Source organism: Musca domestica, unplaced genomic scaffold (assembly GCF_030504385.1).
Source record: "Musca domestica strain aabys unplaced genomic scaffold, Musca_domestica.polishedcontigs.V.1.1 9, whole genome shotgun sequence".
In the NCBI taxonomy this organism is placed as follows: Eukaryota; Metazoa; Arthropoda; class Insecta; order Diptera; family Muscidae; genus Musca; species Musca domestica.
This window is the reverse complement of record NW_026712435.1, coordinates 3,410,792-3,434,701: the sequence shown is the minus strand read 5'-3', so window position 1 is coordinate 3,434,701 and position 23,910 is coordinate 3,410,792. Positions and strand designations below refer to the sequence as shown.

Below are 23,910 nucleotides of genomic sequence, written 5' to 3'. Positions count from 1 at the left end.
TTTCAAATTCTCCGGTTTTCTTTTGATTAAGCACAAAATGACAACAATTGAAGCACGGGCGAATGACACTTATAGGGTTTCATACATATTGGTTCATTTGATGTAACTGTAATATTCTTTTTTACTTTATTACACTTTTCGATGAATTGTGTTTTCTTGCCAAAACGTCCAGCATAGTACACAATACGATGAAAAAATCATATCAGATTACTTTCGTTTTAGATCGTTATCGTTGAAAACATTTATTACATATTGAATTATAGATTGATGGTGTGGTTTAAGGATGCGCCGTTACACAAATTCGGCAACTGCTTCACTCGGAGATCTTTGGTCGATTGTGTTCATTCTAGGAAGAAAATAGAAAGGAGACACGCACAAGTGAGAAGAAGCAGAAAATATTTATAGAGAAAAGCGTAGTTAGTAGGTTGGTCTGCCTAGACAGGGAATGTATGAAATTATGATGCATACTATGTCCGAGAAGAACGTTAGACCTTCTATTTTCCACCTACCAAATAGCCCATGTCTCTTCAGCCATGGTTATTTTGGGCATGAGTGATCGGGATTTAATCGCATGCAATCAGAAAAGGCATCCATATGTCAGAACAGGTAAGACCACTTTGACAAATATCCAGTGTACTCTTTGTGGTCTAAGACCCCATTTCCTGCATGAATAGAGTGCAATATGGCTATTTTTAGTACGCTCCTCAATGTTCTTGTTCGCAGTGCTGGCAGAACTTGTACTATTCACAAAGAAACGCAAAATAGATAACTGCGTTTCTTTGTGAATAGTACAAGTTCTGTCTATGCAGGGTTTACCTTCAGACCATTGTCCAGGACCAGATCCAGATGCATTTTGCAAAATTGCTGGTATAATGCCATCGGAATCAGAGGGCTTGAAAAGTGTTGAATTAGTTGTTTGTTGACCTTTTTATTTGATTTATAAATAATACGACCTTTTGAGCTTTAGGTCATTGTAGATTTATACAGGGTGAGATAAAATAACTGCAACAAAGTCAAACGCCTTAGTTTTTAAATTTTTTATTTTATAAAAGCAAAGCAAAAACTGCCGGAAAAAGCATCAAATTTTAGAATAAGTTTAGATTTGTTCGAATTGGTCTCCATTGGCACGAATTATGGCCTTCAAACCGCCAATGAAACCCTCTCACGCCGCCCGAATGTTGCTCTGCGGTATTTTGGCCCATTCCAGATCAGGGAATTAATAATATTAATATAAAACAGTGGTTTAAACAGAAGTCACAACAGGCACAAATGGAATTTCCGATATGGAGTGTTTATATATATGGTAAACATGTTTGTTACATGTCCAACGCCCAGCTGGCTAGTCTTCCAGTGGGATTCTTAATGGAGTTTAGCCATTTTAGTGCCAAGTGATCCGTTATGACTACTGAAAATCTTTAGCATTATGCGACCACCGAAAACCCTTCAGATAGATCAAGATCAGGGAAATAATAATATTAATATAAAACAGTGGTTTAAACAATTGAACATAATGGTAGAAGTCACAACAGGCACAAATGCACAATCCGGAGTTGGAACTGCAACGTGTGGCGTTAGGTGCTGCGGTGTTGGTTGCTGTTCTGGAGACTGCGGTGGAGTGCCATACTCCGACGACGTCTCTGACGAGGACGACGAAGAAGAGGACTCGCTGGGGACTACGTTACTGTTCCAACTCCGGATTGTGCATCATTCTTGAAATTCAATTGCAACGGACTTCGAGGCAAAATAGATGAGATAGTGGAATTTATGAGTCGGAGGAATATTAAGATCGCAGCGGTGCAGGAAACCAAGCTGAATGAAAATTGCAGCCTACAACGTTGTTATGGTTACAACGTACTAAGGAAGGATCGCACCAGAAGTGGAGGTGGGGGATTAGCGTTCCTGTTACACCATTCTGTTCAGTACAGACCTATCTCGCTTGAGCTAGTCTCTAGTGACCCATACATGGAATGTATGTGGGTAGCAGTCAAGTGTGGAACTGCCGAGGTAGAGGTGCTTAATGTGTATATCCCGCCGATTAATAGCTGTGAACCGCGTTATTTGCCTGATATTAGCCCATTATTGGTAGGCAATAACCGCCTGGTACTAGCGGATTTTAATGCCCACCATGAGTTGTGGCATTCCGTCCTAGGTAATGACCAGAGGGGATCAGCGCTGGCAGAGCAGATTGACTGCTCCACATTCTGCACGGTTAACGAGGATGCCCCCACCCGAATAAGAGGAGAGTGTCACAGTTCGCCAGACTTAACCATAGTGTCACCCGGTCTGATAAATGACGTGACTTGGCAACCCGTCATTTCTCTTGGCTCAGACCATCTCCCGATAATCGTCTCCATTTCATAACCTCTGAACGCCGCACTTTCCTTAACCATGGGAAAGCTCACTGGCCAGAGTTCAGAGAATTCACCAACCGCCGCTTCAGAGAACTGCCCAACCCTTCTGATGTTCGGGTAGCAGAAAGGATTTTCCGAAACATCGTCAGAGCTGCAGCCGCTCGCTATATGCCTGCTGGTCGAATACCCGAGATAAGACCAAACTTCCCAGCAGAGGCAGCGGGATTAGCAAACGAGCGTGATGATCTCCGTCGTACCAACCCTACTGATCCTAGAATCAGTGATTTGACAGTGGAAGTCAACCGGTTGGTACAGGAGCATAAGAGGAAAAAGTGGTTAGACCATCTGGAGTGCTGCAACATTGGAACCGATATGAGTAAACTGTGGGTAACGGTTAAGTCGCTCTCGAACCCTGGAAAAAAGGATGATAGGACCTCAGTCACTTTTAACGACGTAACGGTGACTGATCCAAAGAGGTGCGCGGAATATTTTAACCGACAATTTGTCGAGCACCCCGAGAGCGATAGGGCGAAGCGAAGAGTACGACGTCGTATCAGATCTCTTCCCGCCGAGGAGGAACCACCACAGTTTACGATGGGTGATGTTGCAAATGTCATCCGTAACGCTAAGTCATCCAAAGCGTTGGGCCCGGACGGAATCTCAATGGTAATGTTGAAGCAGCTGGATACGCCGGGAGTCGAGTACTTAACGAAAGTTCTCAATTTGTCGCTAGCCACCCACATAGTGCCCGAAACCTGGAAAATGGGCCGGGTGGTCCCGCTACTGAAGCCAGGCAAGGATGCCAGTAAAGGCGAATCGTACAGGCCGATTTCGCTTTTGTCGCCAGTAGCAAAGACTCTTGAGGCTTTACTCCTCCCCAGCATTAGAGGAAGCTATACAGTTGCCAACCACCAGCATGGATTCCGTCCACAACATAGTACCACAACAGCATTACACGCCATTTCCACACATATTAGTAGAGGACTGAACCAGAACAGGCCGTATGACAGAACAGTGTTCGTAGCCCTTGACCTATCAAAGGAATTTGATACGGTCAATCATGCCACACTGTTTGAGGACGTACAGAGAACTACCCTCCGGCCAAGTTTGAAACGTTGGATAATCAACTATATGTGTGGACGCCAGTCGTACGTGGAATTCCGGAACAAGAAGTCCAAAGCCCGTAGAGTGAAACAGGGAGTTCCCCAAGGCGGGGTGATATCTCCGGAACAGTTTAACCTCTACCTTTCCGGAATTCCTCGCCCTCCAGACGGCATTGAGATCGTAACGTATGCGGATGATTGTACGATCATGGCGTCGGGTCCAGTGGTCGATGACATATGCGAAAGGTTGAACCCCTATCTCGCGGAGCTTGCCGCATACTTCCACGCGAGGAATATGAAAATATCCGCCACGAAATCAACGGCCACACTCTTTACCACATGGTCTGCGGAGATGAGAACACAGCTGAATGTTCAGGTCGAGGGGAATCTAATACCGACCACGAACTACCCCAAGATACTTGGGGTAACGTTCGATAGCATGTTGAAGTCTTCCGCGCAAGCCACAGCTATTTGCGATAAAATGAAAAGTAGGAACAAGGTCCTCAAGGCGCTAGCCGGCAGCTCTTGGGGTGCGGACAAAGAAACCTTGTTGACCTCTTATAACGCGATAGGTCGGTCTGTGGTCAACTATGCGGCTCCAGTGTGGTCTGCGAATACTAGTGCTACGCAGTGGAAGAATATCCAGACCTGCCAGAACGCTGCCCTGAGAACTGCGTCAGGGTGCCTCCTCATGACACCAGTGGACCATCTACATGAGGAGGCGAAAGTCCTTCCCTTACGTCAGCATAATCATATGCTTTCGTTGCAGTACCTGCTTGGGTGTTACCGTGAGAGTCATCCCAACCATCATATGGTGGATAACTCTCCCCCACCCAGGCGTGTCAGGAAGGACATACATGATCTAGAGAGGGAGGTCCAGCGCTACAAGAGAGAGCCTCTAGATCAAGAAGCCTATCAGGCAGGTCTGAGTGGCATTCACACCGATGCAGTCGCGGATGCTATTAGCAGTTATAAAGTGAATGCCGTCCTCGGAGTCCACCCCCCATCCATTGCAGCCGAAGAACGTCAGCTGCCTAGACAAACCAGGGTAGTTTTGGCGCAATTACGTTCAGGATGGCGTAGTCGCCTCAATTCGTATTGGGCACGACGCCTGCCCGGCGTGCGATACAGGCCCGCACAATACGCTACACCTTTTTAATTGCTCAGCCAAACCTACCCAACTCACCCCAGAGGATCTCTGGCTACAGCCTTTAAAGTAGCCGAATTTCTAAACCTGGAGCTGGAACCAGATTAGCAGAACACACACATATATATATATATATATATATATATATATATATATATATATATATATATATATATATATTATTAATTCCCTGATCTTGAACTATCTGAAGGGTTTTCGGTGGTCGCATAATGCTAAAGATTTTCAGTAGTCATAACGGATCACTTGGCACTAAAATGGCTAAACTCCATTAAGAATCCCACTGGAAGACTAGCCAGCTGGGCGTTGGACATGTAACAAACATGTTTACCATAGAATACCGTAGGGATACGTAGTGGAGGATGCCTGGTCCAAACAGCCGATGGAATCACTGATGCGGGCCGTGGAGGAATCCGTTACTCAGTGCCCCTGGATTAAAGAAAAATTGCAGGCGATTGGGAGGAACCCTGAGAAGTTTCCGGATTGTGCCATAGTAGGCTCAAACTTGTACAGGCACGTTCAAAGCACCATGGATAACTCGTGATTGGCCTGGAATAACTCGTGATGTGACGCGCTTTGTGAAAAATGTGAATCTTGTCAAAGGTAGAAGCCAAGTCAGAAACCCATAAAGAACCCTGGGCAGTAGTTTGCGCTGACTTCGTGGGCCCAATTCCACGCACCTAGCGTGGAAATAACATGCTCTTGGTATTTCTGCATCGGCTCACGAAGTGGGTTGAGTTGGGTTGATGCGGAAGCAACGGCATCAAGGGTGATAAAAGCATTTAGGGAAAGGACTAATTAACTGCGCCATATTGTCCACAGGAAAATCCCACGGAGCTAGCCAACCTAACAATGAAGACAGTTTTCGCCCAGCTAGCAGCCAATCAGCACAACAAGTTATAGAACCTTCGAAAAGGACGGTCGAACCGCGTGAGATTTTCCAAATAGAAAGGAAGAATTTGGCTCAAGCTGGAGAAAACCAGAAAATACGGTATAACCTTTGCTGTCGAAAGTGGGAACGCTCACCTCGGGGATATGAAACCTTACGTCTCACCGTCTGAACATCTAAATTGTGTAGATATTAATATATATACTGCTTTTCTACCGCACCCAACCACTACGTATAAAGGTTTTTTTTTTTACAAGCGCCAAAACCAGCTTGTGGGGTCGCTAAAACCATGTTCGGTTGTGCTCACGAGGTTGGAAGGAAACAACAAACACACTCGCTCCTAAGCCATTCAAGAGGGCCAGCACTACCGAACCCAAAAAGAGGACGTCCCATGCCAATGCATAAACAACAAACAAGCATGGTGCTGTTCGTTATCGTTGAAAAAATGTATTACATATTTAATTATAGATTGATGATTTGGTATAAGATGCGCCGTTTCCCAAATTCGGCAAATTTGTATTCACTAGGTTAAGCTTAGTTTAGTATCAAGTCGTCTGTCAAACCAACCACACGTTGTCAATCCCACGGCAGCGGGTTCTACGACACCGGATTGACCCGAAACAACAACACTCCAGTTTCGGCCAGCGGCTGCCAACCCAGTGTATACATGTTCGTGTTTGTTTATTTTTCTGTTTTGGGAGCTGCACATCCCGGAATGCTTGCTCCGGATTCTTTTGGTCCGTGCCGGGCTTGAGGAAAACCCCGGACCATGGTTCTGTACGGTTTGCCAAACCACCATCTACCATAGATCAGTCTCGGTGCGATGTAATGGATGCAGAGGATGGGTGCATTTTAGAAATTGTTCCGGTTTAACCCGGTTGCGAGACTATAGCGATAGGGACTATGTTGCTTCGTGCTGCACCAACGTAGTCCCCAGTGAGTCCACGACCTCGTCGTCAACTTCCGAGTCGTCGTCGGAGTATGGAACCCACCCACCATGAGTTGTGGCATTCCGTCCTAGGTAATGACCAGAGGGGATCAGCGTTGGCAGAGCAGATTGACTGCTCCACATTTTGCACGGTAAACGAGGATGCCCCCACCCGAATAAGAGGAGAGTGTCACAGTTCGCCAGATTTAACCATCGTGTCACCGGGTCTGATAAATGACGTGACTTGGCAACCCGTCATTTCTCTTGGCTCAGACCATCTCCCGATAATCGTCTCCATCAGCAGATCGCCCGATTTCATAACCTCTGAACGCCGCACTTTCCTTAACCATGGGAAAGCCCACTGGCCCGAGTTCAGAGAGTTCACCAACCTTCGCTTCAGAGAACTGCCCAATCCTTCTGATGTTCGGGTAGCTGAAAGGATTTTCCGGGACATCATCAAAGCTGCAGCCGCTCGCTATATACCTGCTGGTCGAATACCCGAATGAGCGTGATGAGCTCCGACGTACCAACCCTACTGATCCCAGAGTCAGTGAACTGACAGTGGAAGTCAACCGGTTGGTACAGGAGCATAAGCGGAAAAAGTGGCTAGACCATCTGAAGTGTTGCAACATCGGAACCGATTTGAGTAAACTGTGGGTAACGGTAAAGTCACTCTCGAACCCTGGAAAAAAGGATGATAGGACAGCAGTCACATTTAACGACGTAACTGTGACTGATCCGAAGAGGCTGTTTTAACCGCCAATTTGTCGAGCACCCCGAGAGTGATAGGGCGAGGCGAAGAGTACTACGTCGTATAAGAGCTCTTCCCGCCGAGGATGTACCTCCACAGTTTACGATGGGTGATGTTGCGAATGTCATCCGAAACGCTAAGTCATCTAAAGCGTTGGGCCCGGACGGAATATCAATGGTAATGTTGAAGCAACTGGATACGCCGGGAGTTGAGTATTTAACCAAAGTCCTTAACTTGTCGTTAGCCACCCACATAGTTCCCGAAGCCTGGAAAATGGGAAGGGTGGTCCCGCTACTGAAGCCTGGCAAGGATGCCAGCAAAGGCGAATCATACAGGCCAATTTCGCTTTTATCGCCAGTAGCAAAGACTCTCGAGGCCTTACTCCTCCCCAGTATCAGAGGAAGCTATTCAGTTGCTAACCATCAACACGGTTTCCGTCCACTACATAGCACTACAACAGCATTGCACGCCATATTCACACATATCAGTCGAGGACTCAACCAGAACAGGCCGTGCCACAGAACAGTAGTGGTGGCTCTCGACCTATCAAAGGCATTTGATACGGTCAACCATGCCACGCTGTTCGAGGACGTTGAGAACACTACCCTCGGGCAAAGTTTGAAACTTTGGATAGTCAAATATATGTGTGGACGCCAGTCGTACGTGGAATTCCGGAGTAAGAAGTCCAAGCCTCGTAGAGTGAAACAGGGAGTTCCCCAAGGTGGGGTGATATCTCCGGAACTGTTTAACCTCTACCTTTCCGGAATTCCGCGCCCTCCACACGGCATCGAGATCGTAACTTATGCGGATGATTGTACGCTCATGGCGTCGGGTCCTGTAGTTGATGACATATGTGTCAGGGTGAACAACTATCTCGCGGAGCTTGCCGCCTTCTTCCACGCGAGGAATATGAAAATATCCGCCACTAAATCGACAGCCACACTATTTACCACATGGAGTGCGGAGATGAAAACACAGCTGAATGTGCAGGTCGAGGGGCATATAATTCCGACCTCCAACTACCACAAAATCCTTGGGGTCACATTCGATAGCATGTTCAAGTCTTCCGCGCAAGCCACAGCTATTTGCGATAAAATGAAAAGTAGGAACAAGGTCCTCAAGGCGCTAACCGGCAGCACTTGGGGTGCGGATAAGGAAACCTTGTTGACCTCTTATAAAGCGATAGGTCGGTTTGTGGTTAGCTATGCGACTCCAGTGTGGTCGGCGAATACAAGTGCAACGCAGTGGAAATGTATTCAGACCTGCCAGAATGCCGCCCTGAGAACTGCAACAGGGTGCCTCCTCATGACGCCTGTGGAGCACTTACATGAGGAGACGAAGGTTCTTCCCTTACGTCAGCATAATCATATGCTTTGGTTGCAGTACCTGCTTGGGTGTTATCGCGGGAGTCACCCTAACCACCATATGGTGGATAGAACTCCCCCACCCAGGCGTGTCAGGAAGGACCTGCACGATCTAGAGAGAGAGGTCCAGCGATATAAGAGAGAGCCTCTAGATCATGAAGCCTATCAAGCGGGTCTGAATAGCATTCATACTGATGCAGTCGCAGAGGTAGTTAATAATTACAGTATGAATGCCATACTCGGAGTCCACCCCCCATCCATTGCAGCTGAAGAACGTCGGCTGCCTAGGCAAACCAGGGTAGTTTTGGCCCAACTACGTTCAGGATGGTGCAGCCGTCTCAATTCGTATTGGGCACGAATTGATGAGGATGTGCGGAACGCCTGCCCAGCGTGCGATACAGGCCCGCACAATACGCTGCACTTGTTTAATTGTCCTGCCAAACCTACCCAACTCCGTCCAGAGGATCTATGGCTACAGCCCATAAAGGTAGCAGAATTCCTAAATCTGGACATTGAGGAAGAACCGGATTAGTCGAAAAAAACAACAGAACGTGTAAAACTGCTACAACAACAACCACACGTCGTTGTACATCATCTAATTATTTTTATCATTATTATTATCTTAATAAAACACATATGCATAACTAGTGTCCTTTTTCTTTAATGGCGCAGTCGGTAAGATCAGTAAAATTGATCCGCTAAACGCGCCTACGTTAATTATTATTATTTTTTTCAATTATTAAGCTAAGTCGGTAAGATCAGCCAGTCGGTATGATCAGTAAAATTGATCCGCTAAACGCGCCAACGTTAATTATTATTATTTTTTTTCAATTATTAAGCTAAACAAAATTGACAATATAAAATTCGTTGAACATAAATAAAACATTTTTCATAGAAAATCTAAATTTAAACCGACAAAATGTATAGATTTGTGAAAACATAGAAAAAAAATCAAAAACGTATTTACAATTTAAACGATACTTTACAAAATAGGAAAAGACACAAAATGTAACCAAATCATTGCAAAGCAAACACGAAAGATAAAACAAAATACAAAATTTGCACTCAATTCAACCTGTGCAAATGTTTGAAAAAAAAAAGACTTAAAGTAAAAATAATAAATGAGTACCAACGAAATATTTGAGGACCTATATTTATGGCAGGAAATTCACATTCACTGTAAATAGCGACCATCGGCCACTTCAATGGCTTCAGAGATGAAAAATTAAATTGAATGAGTTCGACTTTGATGTAAAATACATCCCTGGAAAGGAAAGTCATGTGGAGGACGCCCTATCACGAATGGAAATATTTAAATGTGATTAAGGGGAAGGTATATCTGATGTAGCTACGGTTCATTCATTATATGTGCTGAAGGGTAATGTTACCATGTATATGCCAAATAATTCCGATTTTATATGATTTCAAAATGTATATAAAACTTTGATAAACAATAATCGTAACCATGGTACAATAAGGAGGTAGAACAGCTTCGTAAAACTACAGAAATACACAATCCCACGGCAGCGGGTTCTACGATACCGGATTGACCCGAAACAACAAGATCCCAGTTTCGGCCAGCGGCTGCCAACCCAGTATGTACATGTTTGTGTTTGTTTATTTTTCTGCATTGGGAGCAGCATATCCCGGAATGCTTGCTCCGGATTTTATTGGTCCGTGCTGGGATTGAGGAAAACCCCGGACCTTGGTTCTGCTCGGTTCGCAGAACTTCATCCACCACAGATCTGTTTCGGTGCGATGTAATGGATGTAGAGAATGGGTGCACTTCAAGAACTGTTCCGGATTAAGGCGTTTGCGAGACTACAGCGAAAGGGATTATGTTGCGACTTGCTGCAGTAACGTAGTGCCCAGCGAGTCCACTTCTTCGTCGTCCTCATCAGAGACGTCGTCGGAGTATGGCACTCCACCGCAGTCTCCAGAACAGCAACCAACACCGCAGCACCTAACGCCACATGTTGCTGTTCCAACTCCGGATTGTGCATCATTCTTGCATTGCAACGGACTTCTTCTTCAATTGCAACGGACTTCGAGGCAAAATATATGAGATAGTGGAATTAATGAGTCGGAGGAATATTAAGATCGCAGCGGTGCAGGAAACCAAGCTGAATGAAAATTGCAGCCTACAACGTTGTTATGGTTACAACGTACTAAGGAAGGATCGCACCAGAAGTGGAATTGGGGGATTAGCGTTCCTGTTACACCATTCGGTTCAGTACAGACCTATCTCGCTTGAGCTAGTCTCTAGTGACCCATACATGGAATGTATGGGGGTAGCAGTCAAGTGTGGAACTGCAAAGGTAGAGGTACTTAATGTGTATATCCCGCCGATTAATAGCTGTGAACCGCGTTATTTGCCTGATATTAGCCCATTATTGGTAGGCAATAACCGCCTGGTACTAGGGGATTTTAATGCCCACCATGAGTTGTGGCATTCCGTCCTAGGTAATGACCAGAGGGGATCAGCGTTGGCAGAGCAGATTGGCTGCTCCACATTCTGCACAGCACATTCCACCCGAATAAGAGGAGAGTGTCACAGTTCGCCAGACTTAACCATAGTGTCACCCTGTCTGATAAATGACGTGACTTGGCAACCCGTCATTTCTCTTGGCTCAGACCATCTCCCGATAATCGTCTCCATAAGCAGGTCGCCCGATTTCATAACCTCTGAACGCCGCACTTTTCTTAACCATGGGAAAGCTCACTGGCCAGAGCTCAGAGAATTCACCAACCGCCGCTTCAGAGAACTGCCCAACCCTTCTGACGTTCGGGTAGCAGAAAGGATTTTCCAATACATCATCAAAGCTGCAGCCGCTCACTATATACCTGCTGGTCGAATACCCGAGGTAAGACCAAACTTCCCAGCAGAGGCAGCGGGATTAGCAAACGAGCGTGATGATCTCCGTCGTACCAACCCTACTGATCCTAGAATCAGTGATTTGACAGTGGAAGTCAACCGGTTGGTACAGGAGCATAAGAGAAAAAAGTGGCTAGACCATCTGAAGTGCTGCAACATTGGAACCGATATGAGTAAGCTGTGGGTAACGGTTAAGTCGCTCTCGAACCCTGGAAAAAAGTATGATAGGACCTCAGTCACTTTTAACGACGTAACGGTGACTGATCCGAAGAGGTGCGCGGAATGGTAATGTTGAAGCAGCTGGATACTCCGGGAGTCGAGTACTTAACGAAAGTTCTCAATTTGTCGCTAGCCACCCACATGGTGCCCGAAACCTGGAAAATGGGCCTGGTGGTCCCGCTACTGAAGCTGAAGCAAGGATTCAAGTAAAGGCGAATATCCCGATTTCGCTGTTGTCGCCAGTAGCTAAGACTATTGAGGCTTTACTCCTCCCCAGCATTAGACGAAGCTATACAGTTGCCAACCACCAGCACAGATTCCGTCCACAACAGCATTACACGCCATTTCCACACATATTAGTAGAGGACTGAACCAGAACAGACCGTGTGACAGAACAGTGTTGGTAGCCCTTGACCTATCAGAGGCATTTGATACGGTCAATCATGCCACACTGTTTGAGGACGTGCAGAGAACTACCCTCCGGCCAAGTTTGAAACGTTGGATAATCAACTATATGTGTGGACGCCAGTCGTACGTGGAATTCCGAAACAAGAAGTTCAAAGCCCGTAACGTATGCGGATGATTGTACGATTATTGCGTCGGGCCCAGTGGTCGATGACATATGAGAAAGGCTGAACCCCTATCTCGCGGAACTTGCCGCATACTTCCACGCGAGGAATATGAAAATATCCGCCACGAAATCAACGGCCACTCACTTTACCACATGGTCTGCGGAGATAAGAACACAGCTGAATGTTCAGGTCGAGGGGAATCTAATACCGACCACGAACTACCCCAAGATTCCTGTGGTCACGTTCGATAGCATGTTCAAGATTAGCAGAACGCAAACACATACATGTACACCTAAGTCTGTTTTTACACGGTCTTTTTGTACACGGTTTTGATATAACACGGTTTGAAAATTGAATACTTTTAATTTATTTACACGATTTTATTCCATTTAGCACGATTTGAAATTTTATGTACTTAAATTTTTTTGTCAAATTTAATTTTTGCGAAATATGTTCATATCACAAAAAAGTATTTATGAAAGAAAAAAGTCTGAAACTATCGATAGTTTGCGAATACTAGCTTAAAGATTTATGTGAATTCCCCTTTAGCGCGCACAAACAATTTTTACTGGTCAAAGCAAATGTGAATAGCACTATGTGCATACAATAAAATTTACTGGTCAGAGCAATTGAAACGTGTTAATATTTTGTGAACTGTTAATGCAATAAGACGTGTTTGGTAAAGAAAAAAAACTTCTTGTTTTTCACTAATTTTAATAGGTTTTAGAGATTAGGAACAAATCACCCATTTTTGTATAAGATCAATGTCTTTTTTACACGGCTTCTTCTGGAACCAATCTACCGTGTAAAAACAGACTTAGGTGTACTGCTGCTACAACAACAACAACAAAATTGGCAGAAAAAATTGTAATCGGCTGGGAGCTCCACCTTACCTTTTTATTGTACCATGATCGTAACAAAATACTAAGAGCAAAGTACGAACTTCAAAACATTAATAGCTATGCTGATTTAAAAAAAATTGGAGCTTCACTTAGAAGGGCTTCACCAAGGCATTGCAAAAGTACCTGACCGTTTTAAAAATCGATATTATTACCCTAACTACTTAAAAGATATTACGAAGATTATCAACGAGTGTGAGTTATTTAACCATTGTAATTACGATTACATAGAACACAAACTACCCTTTAAAATTGCACCTCCCTCTTATGAAACAAGTTAGAAATTTGTAATCGACTATTGGGAATGGGATAGGAACCACTACCTGACATGTATTGACCTTTATTCCAAATTCGCTACCGCAGAGCACTTGAAAATTTAAACTGGTAAGAAACAAAAAAGGGACTACTGAAAATCTTTAGCACTATGGGACCACCGAAAACCCTTCAGATAGATAAAGATCAGGGAAAAAATAATTTTAATATAAAACAGTGGTGTCAACAATTGAACATAATGGTAGAGTCACAAAAGGCACAAATGGAATTTCCGATATTGAGCGTTTACATAAAACACTTAATGAAAAATTACGAATAGTAAATACATATGACTAAAATATTTCCAATTAGAACAGACACTTTTTACCTACAACCATACCATTGCACACTCTACTACTCCTAACCAGCGTGACCGTTGTGCCACTAAAGTATCAATTTTGCCACCTTTTTGTGGGCTTTGATACCTTTGTGCCACTTTTTTATTTTGATCCTAAATGAGCCACTTTTTTGAATTTTTGTGCCACCTTCTTATACATTGTGCCACCTTTTTTTAAACTACATATATTTTAATCTAAACGCTGTATTTAAAACAATGAAATGAAACAATGAAAAGCGTCGTACGCTGCCATTTCCAATTTGCGATAGCAAATTTCAGAGCGAACGCTCTTATATTAGGTGTTTCTAAGTGGTTTTCGCATGCTCAAAGTTGTCAACATTGTTCTGTTTGTTTATTTCTGGAACAACTGTTAAGAGACCTTTTTAATTACTTTACTACAGCCTATGACAGAAAATTGTCTGTGCAGGTCCACGTCTTCGTATAGCCCCCCTGATATTCGATATTTTGATGATTCTAGCGACATTGTTTACCGGAATTGTTTCAATTTTCGCATTTGAACTTCGTAATAGATATTACAGCCTGTGACAGAAAATTGTTCGTGTAAGTCCACGTCTTCGTATAGCCCCCATATTACGGTACCCCCGATATACAGTATTTTGTTGATTTTAGCTGCATTATTTACCGGAATTATTTCAAATTTTGTATTTGAAGTTCGTAATGGATACTACATCCTATGCCAGAAAATTGTCTGTGCAGGCTTATGACAAAAGTTGCGTATGCAGATCCACGTCGTCGTATATACCCTAATATCCGGCTACATTCGATATTTTTAAGATTTGCACAGATTTTTTAATGGATTTTAGTTTTTTGAAAATTGACAAATTTGTACCATATGGTGGAGGGTATTCAAAGTTCAGCCCGGCCGAACTTACAGCTTTTTTACTTGCTATACCCTATACCACAAGGTGGTCAGGGTATTATGACTTTGTGCATTTGTTTGTAACAGGCAAAAGGAAACTAGATAGACCCATAGTTCCTTTTGATGATCTGCATAGAATCACATTCTGAGTCGATTTATGCATACCCGCCCGTCCGTCTGTCTGTCCGTCTGTCCATGTATTTTTGAAAACAAAGTACAGTTCGCATTTATTACCCTATCCGGATGAAAGGACGAACTCTATTGAAATTGGAGGTAATCGGTCAAAATTTAGATATAGCTCCCATATATATCTTCGTCAGATTTGCCTTTTATTGTGCATCAAACGTGTAAGATCGGCCCGAATAGGATGGAATTTTGCACATACAGCCAAATTAAGCCTGAAAATAAGTATGCCAAATCGGTTCAGATATAGCTATAGCTCCCATATATATTGTTCATCCGATTTGTTATTTTTGTCCTCCGCAGCCGTAATATGCACTCTGTAACAACGATATTCAGGGAAATATATCAAATACATCTCGGTCCGATTTGGAAATAGCTCACATGTATTTCTTTATCCGATTTGAAACTAATTGTGCACCAAATGGGCAATACAAGTCTGAATTTAAAAGATACAAATGCTTCGGCATATTTAGTCCTTTGAACTTTAAATTATAATTATATTCATAGCGTGTATGATTGAATTCTCCCATAAAAACTTTTAATTGTTATGCGGAGCGCTACTAAATTAGCAAAGTGGTGTAGGGTATCATAAAGTCGACCCCGCCCGACTTTAAGGCTTTCTTTACTGGTTAAATATGCAATATGTACATACATATATTATTACTATATAGTATTACATATAGATGAATTTATTGTTTTGTTCTAAACTGTTATTTTTTAAATAAAATGTGAAATAAATTGTGCCACTTTCTGTGCCACCATTTAAAATGATATATGCCACTTTTTTCAAGAAATGATACTTTTTGAAAATTTCCAGCGGTCACACTGCTCCTAACAATATGTTTTACGTCTCGCTCATCACGAATAAATAATTTAAATAAAAAGGATACGAAAATCTAATCGATACAAATACTGTCTATACAGAAAATACAAGGAAACGTCTTAATAAAATTGAAAATCCTTTTAAAAGAGTGACATTAAAGGGCTGCAAATGTGACAATTTTCTCTTTTTATGCCATGGAGAGAAAACGCTCGTCATGTTTTGCCCTGTTTGATCAAACGCATAACAGTACGTGACATCCAACCAAATGCTCGATGTCTCGTTATGTCGGTCACACTCAAACCCATCGTCAAAACATGTAATGACCAATAAAAGGGAATGTTGAATAGTGTGTCATACAAAAATGTTCTATCCAAAAAACAACAACAATTATGAAACAATTGCCAACGAAAAAGACACACACGATGAAGAAGGCAAAGCGCAATCGCTACCTGCTTTTCCGATAGGTGAAGAAATTAATTTTTTGTAATTAAGAATTTCTTGGCGAATACTAAAATATTAAAGGTACTTCTAATTGGTCCACACAAAATTTTCACATTTCGTGATTATTGACGAAACAACATTTCGACGGTGAGGGTGTGTTTTTCTGTGTGCTGTAATTTTGAAGTAACAAACACCGCGTAAATATAAAATTTAGTTCAATAAAAAAATGTACATAGACATCAACAAGTGAATAGAAAAAATGAAATATATACTGAACAATCCCAATTTATTGGTGATTATCATAAAATTTTGGTCATAAAAAAGAGGTAAATATTGTTTGCCTATTTTCTATCTACATATATTGTTCTTTTAAAATTAAAGTTTGTGGGCAGAGATTTGACTCTCATTCAATAACAGAATATGCAAATAATTGAACAATGGAAGTATATAGTGTTGTTACGTGAATTACAGTAGCACTCATTCTCATTTACACCCCACTACCGGAGGCAAACATTCATGAAATTATAATCAAAATAAGAAAAATTTTCAGGGATTAACATTTTAGAAAGTTTTAATAAGGATTAACATTTTAGATTGTTTCGTCAATAACCACGAAAATTTTGTGTGGACCAATTAGAAGTACCTTTAATATTTTAGTATTCGCCAAGAAATTATTTTTTACAAAAAATTTATTTCTTCACATATCGGAAAAGCAGGTAGCGATTGCTCTTTGCCTTCATCACGTGTGTGTCTTTTTCGTTGGTAAATGTTTCATAATTGTTGTTGTTTTTTTGATAGAACATTTTTGAATGACACACTATTCAACATCCCCTTTTATTGGTCATTACATGTTATGACGATGGGTTTGAGTGTGACCGACATGACGAGACATCGAGCATTTGGTTGGATGTCACGTACTGTTATGCGTTTGATCAAACAGGGCACAACATGACGAGCGTTTTCTCTCCATGGCATAAATAGAGAAAATGGTCACATTTGCAGCCCTTTTAATGGAGAACACCATGCAAATATTCGAGTCAGCCATGCCACGATCGAACCTTAGACAATGGCACACATGAATCAAAATGGGGGATGTTGTTGGTTGTCTTTGCCTATCAAATACATAGCGCATGATTGAGTAGACAAAGTCAGTGTGTCGAAAACAGCATAATTCATACAATTCGTCTTGTGCAGGCCTTTAATTGACATCAATGATCAGTGAGTCTTGTTGTTGTTGTGCGTTTATGCATTGCACCATGCTTGTTTGTTGTTTATGCATTGGCATGGGACCTCCTCTTTTTGGGTTCGGTAGAGCTGGCCCTCTTGAATGGCTTAGGAGCGAGTGTGTTTGTTTTTTCCTTCCAACCTCGTGAGCACAACCGAACATGGTTTTAGCGACTCCACAAGCTGGTTTTGGTGCTTGTAAAAAACCTTTATACGTAGTGGTTGGGAAGGGTAGAAAAGCAGTATCTATATTAATATCTAGACAATTTAGATGTTCAGACGGTGAGACGTAAGGTTTCATATGCCCGAGGTGAGCGTTCCCACTTTCGACATCTAAGGTTATACCGTCTTTTCTGATTTTCTCCAGCATGACCCAAATTCTTCCTTTCTATTTGGAAAATCTCACGCGGTTCGACCGTCCTTTTCGAAGGTTCTATAACTTGTGTGCTGATTATCTGCTAGCTGGGCGAAAACTGTCTTCATTGTTAGGTTGGCTCGCTCCGTGGGTGTTTCCTGTGGACAATATGGCGCAGTTAATTAGTCCTTTCCCTAAATGCTTTTATCACCCCTGATGCCGTTGCTTTCGCATTGCGACTAACTCAACCCACTTCGTGAGCCGATGCAGAAATACCAAGAGAATGTTATTTCCGCGCTAGGTGCGTGGAATTGGGCCCACGAAGTCAACGCAAACTACTGCCCAGGGTTCTTCAGGGGTTGTCTGACTTGGCTTGTACCTTTGACAAGACTCACTTTTTTCACAAAGCGCGTCACATCACGAGTTATTCCAGGCCAATAATAGCACCCACACGTGCTATTTATGGTCTTCCGGATGCTCGTTGGCTATGATTTTCCTGAAGAACTCGATCATGCAGTTGGGAAGGGACGCATAACTTCTAACGTGTGTCGTCCTCGTCATCCTTGGTCCTTTGAACGTACCTGTACAAGTTTGAGCCTACTATGGCATAATCCGGAAACTTCTCTGGGTTCCTCCCAATTGCTTGCAATTTTTCTTTAATCCAGGGGCACTGAGTAACGGATTCCTCCACGGCCCGCATCAGTGGTTCCATCGACTGTTTAGACAAGGCATCCGCTACTACGTTTAAGCTTCCCCTCCGGTATCCTATGGTAAACATGTTTGTTACATGTCCAACGCCCAGCTGGCTAGTCTTCCAGTGGGATTTTTAATGGAGTTTAGCCATTCTAGTGCCAAGTGATCCGTTATGACCAGACAATTGCAGCCTCGGAGGTATTGGCGCGTTTTTCGAATGCCTCATACTATCGCTAAACACTCCATTTCTGTGGCCGAGTAGTTGTTTTCTGCCCCTTTCAACGTTCTGCTGGTATATGCTATAACTAGCTCACCTTCGTTGAAAGTCTGGGTTAGAACCGCTCCAAGTCCGTGAGCCTACTATGGCATAATCCGGAAACTTCTCTGGGTTCCTCCCAATCGCTTGCAATTTTTCTTTAATCCAGGGGCACTGAGTAACGGATTCCTCCACGGCCCGCATCAGTGATTCAATCGGCTGTTTGGAGAAGGCATCCGTTACTACGTTTAAGCTTCCCCTCCGGTATTCTATGGTAAACATATTTGTTATATGTCCAACGCCCAGCTGGCTAGTCTTCCAGTGGGATTCTTAGTGGGGTTTAGCCATTTTAGTGCCAAGTGATCCGTTATGACCAGACAATTGCAGCCTCGGAGGTATTGGCGCGTTTTTCGAATGCCTCATACTATCGCTAAACACTCCTTTTCTATGGCCGAGTAGTTGTTTTCTGCCCCGTTCAACGTTCTGCTGGTATATGCTATAACTAGCTCACCTTCGTTGAAAGTCTGGGTTAGAACCGCTCCAAGTCCGTGAGCCTACTATGGCATAATCCGGAAACTTCTCTGGGTTCCTCCCAATCGCTTGCAATTTTTCTTTAATCCAGGGGCACTGAGTAACGGATTCCTCCACGGCCCGCATCAGTGATTCAATCGGCTGTTTGGAGAAGGCATCCGTTACTACGTTTAAGCTTCCCCTCCGGTATTCTATGGTAAACATATTTGTTATATGTCCAACGCCCAGCTGGCTAGTCTTCCAGTGGGATTCTTAGTGGGGTTTAGCCATTTTAGTGCCAAGTGATCCGTTATGACCAGACAATTGCAGCCTCGGAGGTATTGGCGCGTTTTTCGAATGCCTCATACTATCGCTAAACACTCCTTTTCTATGGCCGAGTAGTTGTTTTCTGCCCCGTTCAACGTTCTGCTGGTATATGCTATAACTCGCTCACCTTCGTTGAAAGTCTGGATTAGAACCACTCCAAGTCCGTGATCGCTAGCGTCAGTCTGAAGGACAAATCTCCGTGCGAAGTCAGGGTAGGCGACCACTTGGGCCTGGGTGAGTCTGGTTTTGAGCACTTCAAACACTATCTGTTGGTCCATTTCCAATGTTTGCCTTTCTTAAGAAGTGACGTCGGGGGTTGAGCAATAGTGGTAAAGTCGGGTTCAAATCTCCGGTACCAAGAAACCACCCCCAAAAAACGCCGTAACTCCTTAAGCATTTTGGGTGACTCTATCCCCTGGATTACTGCGATCTTGTCGGGGTCAGTGTGAATGCCTTCCCCGCTGATTACGTGGCCAAAAAAAAATTTCAGTCTCCCATTTAAAGAACTCGCATTTGTCGGGGTTGATTCGAATTCGGGCTTTACGCAACCGCTGGAACACATTTTGCAGATTCGTTGAATATTCGTCCAATGTTCTTCCGATAACAACAATATCGTCTAAACAGGCAAACGCATGTGGCTCCATTTCTGGTCCGATTACGCTATCCAAAGCCCGTTGAAATGTTGCTGGTGCCGAGTGGAGACCAATCGGCATGACTTTCCATTGAAATAGTCCTCGTCCAGCAACAGTGAATGCAGTATATTTTCTGCTGTCCTCTTCCAGAAGGATTTTCCAGTAGCCGTCCTTCAGATCGAGACTGTTCACGTATCTGGCTTCTCGTAGTCGATTTAAGATGGAATCTATTCGGGGAAGTGGATACGCGTCTGCTTCTGATGGGCTGTTGAGTTGCCTGAAGTCTATACATAGTCGCCACGTCCCGTTTCTTATTTGGGCCAACGTAATTGGGGAACTGTATGGGCTATGTGAGGGCTCTATGTATCCTAATGTTAGAAGCTCGTTAATTTTTTCATCTATGATGGCCTGCATAGCCGGTTATCGTTGTGCATATCTGGTCTTAAATGCCGGACGTCCTTCATTTTAATTCGATTGATCGCCGCAGTAGACGGGACTTGAATTTTTTAAGCTGTCCGAGTTCAACCTCTTTCCGTTGTATGTCCAGCAGCTTCGGCTCCTTCTTCTTTTGCTGCTGACGTGATTCTGATTTTTTAACTAGTCCTAGTAGTAAGTCCTCTGTGGCATCAGGCATAACTAGAAACGGACTGAAAATCGCCGGTTTCGAAAGATGACCTGGGTATGAACCGCTCCTCGTATTTGCCGTTGGGAACCGTCGGCAAAGGTAACATGGGCGGTGTGTGAGGGTAATTAAAAGCTCCGGGCCAATGGTGTTGCGTAGTTTTTCACTGATGAAATTAATGGTGGCCCCAGTAGAGGCTGACCCGCAACTATTATAGTAGCCACCAGTTTAGTTGCTCCTACGTGCAGCGAAGTTCTTAGTTAAGAGGGCTGGCCATTTTCAGCGGATCCGTTGCACCCTCTGTTCTTTCGGATCCAATTTCCGTTTCCCGACATAACTCGGCAACAATCTGTAGTGCGAATTCCTCTACGACCACAATCCCAGCAGAACAATACCTGAGAATTTCTACACTCAGATGCAAAATGTCCAGGTTTAGCACAACGTCTACAGACGAAGTCCTATTTGCTTCCCAGGTAGGTCGGAGCTATTTGTCGATGTTGCTCGCGTATGGGACCGGGAGGTGAACTTTTGAAATCGTCTGTCATTTCGAGCAGGTCGCTGAGCGTATGAAAATCCCGACGTATTATGTACCAAAGGTATTCTGGGAGGGTATTCCTAAAAATTCATAGCCCTCCATGTATGCGCTGTGGCGCATCAAGTTTTGCATGCTTAAAGTATATGATTTAAAAGGTTCCCGTGTCCGTTGTTTTCTTTTCCGTATTTCGTCTTCCAACTGTTCGAAATACCTAGATGGCAAAAAGGAAACGGATGAAGTCTTCTCGAAGTTGTCTCCGGTTTGTTCATTGCTGATTGTTGTTCCGGTACCATACTAAGGCATTTTTCTTTCAATACTTCTGCATCATCCGGGGCAAATATTCAAGGTTAACATCATACATGACGGCAAACTCATCTAATCTTTCGATAAATTATAGGGGACCTCGACTGACATCATAACTGATGTTCCATTTTCGGACCTGGTCTGCTAGGGCTCGAGGATCCAAAACCGCCTTATCCGTGTTAGTATCGGTACTAGGCCGTAGGGGGTAATAATTGAAGAAGCGGCCAGGGCCAGTCCCATGGTTTTCATTTGCTTGAACATTGCTTCCACCGGATGGAGAAGGTGATGCGTTATACTGGGTGTTTTCTGCGGGGTGAGAAATTTTGATTCCCGGCTGGTAGCTGGTTTCTCACATCTCTCTTGCAATTCCATAAGTGGAGAAGGGTCGCCCATATTCGACGGACCTATCTGGCAACGCCATAACTTTTGACAGAGATGTCACATCGCTTAATGACATACCGCGTTTGAAGCGTCAGTCCAAGCAGATTTTTACCATGAACCAATACAAGCCACGCGAGCGCTCTTAAATAGTTGAAATTTACATTCAACAGAAGAAGTCAATTGTAACAACTCAACGTGCTTTTAAAACATTAAAAAATGTGAGAAGTGCGCCTTCTAAGAACACCATTACGCGTTTATACAAAAAATTTTCGAATGGTAAGGCTCTTTCTAATCCGAAGAGGCCATATAAAAGTCGACCATGGCGATCGGCCGAGAACATCGCTGCCGTACGAGCCAGTGTTGAGAGGTCCCCAAAAACGCCGTTCTCAGCAGTTGGGCATGGCTCGGTCCACTTTACAATGGATTATTCGCATTGATTTGCATATATATATATATATATACTCTTGTGTTTGTCGAAGTACGAAGAGGGGTTGAATAACGTGAAACGAATTGAATAAGAGGTTAAACGGTGACACCCGAAGGACTTGAACACCTCAATGAGGTTGGTAACGAAGAACCCAAGGGCTTTAAACACCTCAAGGGGGAAAAAATAAAGAAATCCGAAGGGCTTGCACACCTCAGGGGTATAAATACGACGAAACCAAGGGCTTCCAACACTTCAAGGGGTTAATTCCCGAAGAACACAAGTTACCAAAGAACCCGAGTTATCGAAGGGCTATGAACACTCCTAACAGTCCGGTCTCCACTACCACGCATTCACATCAATGCCCAGTGAGTCTTGTGGTTGTTGAGTGTTAATAAATAATGTCCGGTCTCCACTACCATGCATTGACATCAATGCCCAGTGAGTCTTGTTGTTGTTGAGTGTTAATGCATTGTACCATGCTTGTTTGTTGTAGTCTATTTAGGCCTGGCCTTGAACATAACGGCCATTGAACTAAATTGTCCAGTGGTAAAATCAATGCCAAACAAAAAGTCGATGCAAATAACTATGAGGGGGGTTGGTTAAGTTTTGGGAAATAACAAGACGGTGTTCTTTTGGGAGTTCATATTCATAATTATAATTTACTAGCTGGCCCGGTCCTAGTTGCCGGCCCGTAGTTTAAGTCCTTAATGCAAATTTTGTATAGCATAATATTTCACAAATCTGGATCATGAAGGTGAACAAATTTTAATATAAATATTGATTCGAGGAAAGGAGGGCAAAATAATTTCTGAATAGTCAAAGTTAATTACACTTTTACACCCATTACCATAGCACCTCAAATTGCGCATTAGAGTCCCCAAAAAGTCTATGTTCTTGTTCATAGTAAAATTCAATGACGATTAAACAATGTCCGTGTTGTTGTCCGCCAATCGGTAAAAATCACTATAGATCGGCGGCCCTGGGGACTGTACCAAAATATTTACGTGTGTTGACATTTTTCTGTAAGATCGTTCTCTACTCACAAAGTAGCCTAAAGACAGCAAAATCGATTGGAAAATTTTCTTTTCTGACCACACATTAGATGTGAAAGTGGACTTGGGAATAATCCAATGTGGGGACTTTACTTAAATAAATTCCTATGTGGCAATTATAATTATGATGGTTCCCTACCCCACGGTAGCATAAATACAATTTTTAGCCAAATCAATTGATGAATGTGGTCAAGACCAAAATGGGCCCTACTCTGAAAATTTCAAATTTTATGCGATGAGGTTCTCTACCCCCTTAGAAACAAAGATGCCAAATAAGGGCCAAAAAATGAAAAAAGTGGCCAAGACCCCAAAAATAGCTTAAATCATACGATGTTTATATCCGTGAGTTATGATCGATATCATGACCTGCAAAAGCGATTTGAGGTATCTTGAATATTTGGGAAGAATTTGGCGAATGGGACGCGCTCTACTATTTTGCACCCTTTAAATTTGCTATTTTTCTTATTGTACTCCCAAAGAATTTTGCATTTTGAAGTCCAC

The 23,910-nt window shown here is 43.2% G+C and overlaps 1 protein-coding gene across 3 annotated transcripts in view; it reads left to right on the top strand.

Moving 5' to 3' along the window:
* LOC101889831 (disco-interacting protein 2) overlaps positions 1–23,910 on the top strand; it is a 436,327-nt gene that overhangs the window by 130,248 nt on the left and 282,169 nt on the right. The gene's annotated exons all lie outside the window — the stretch shown is intronic.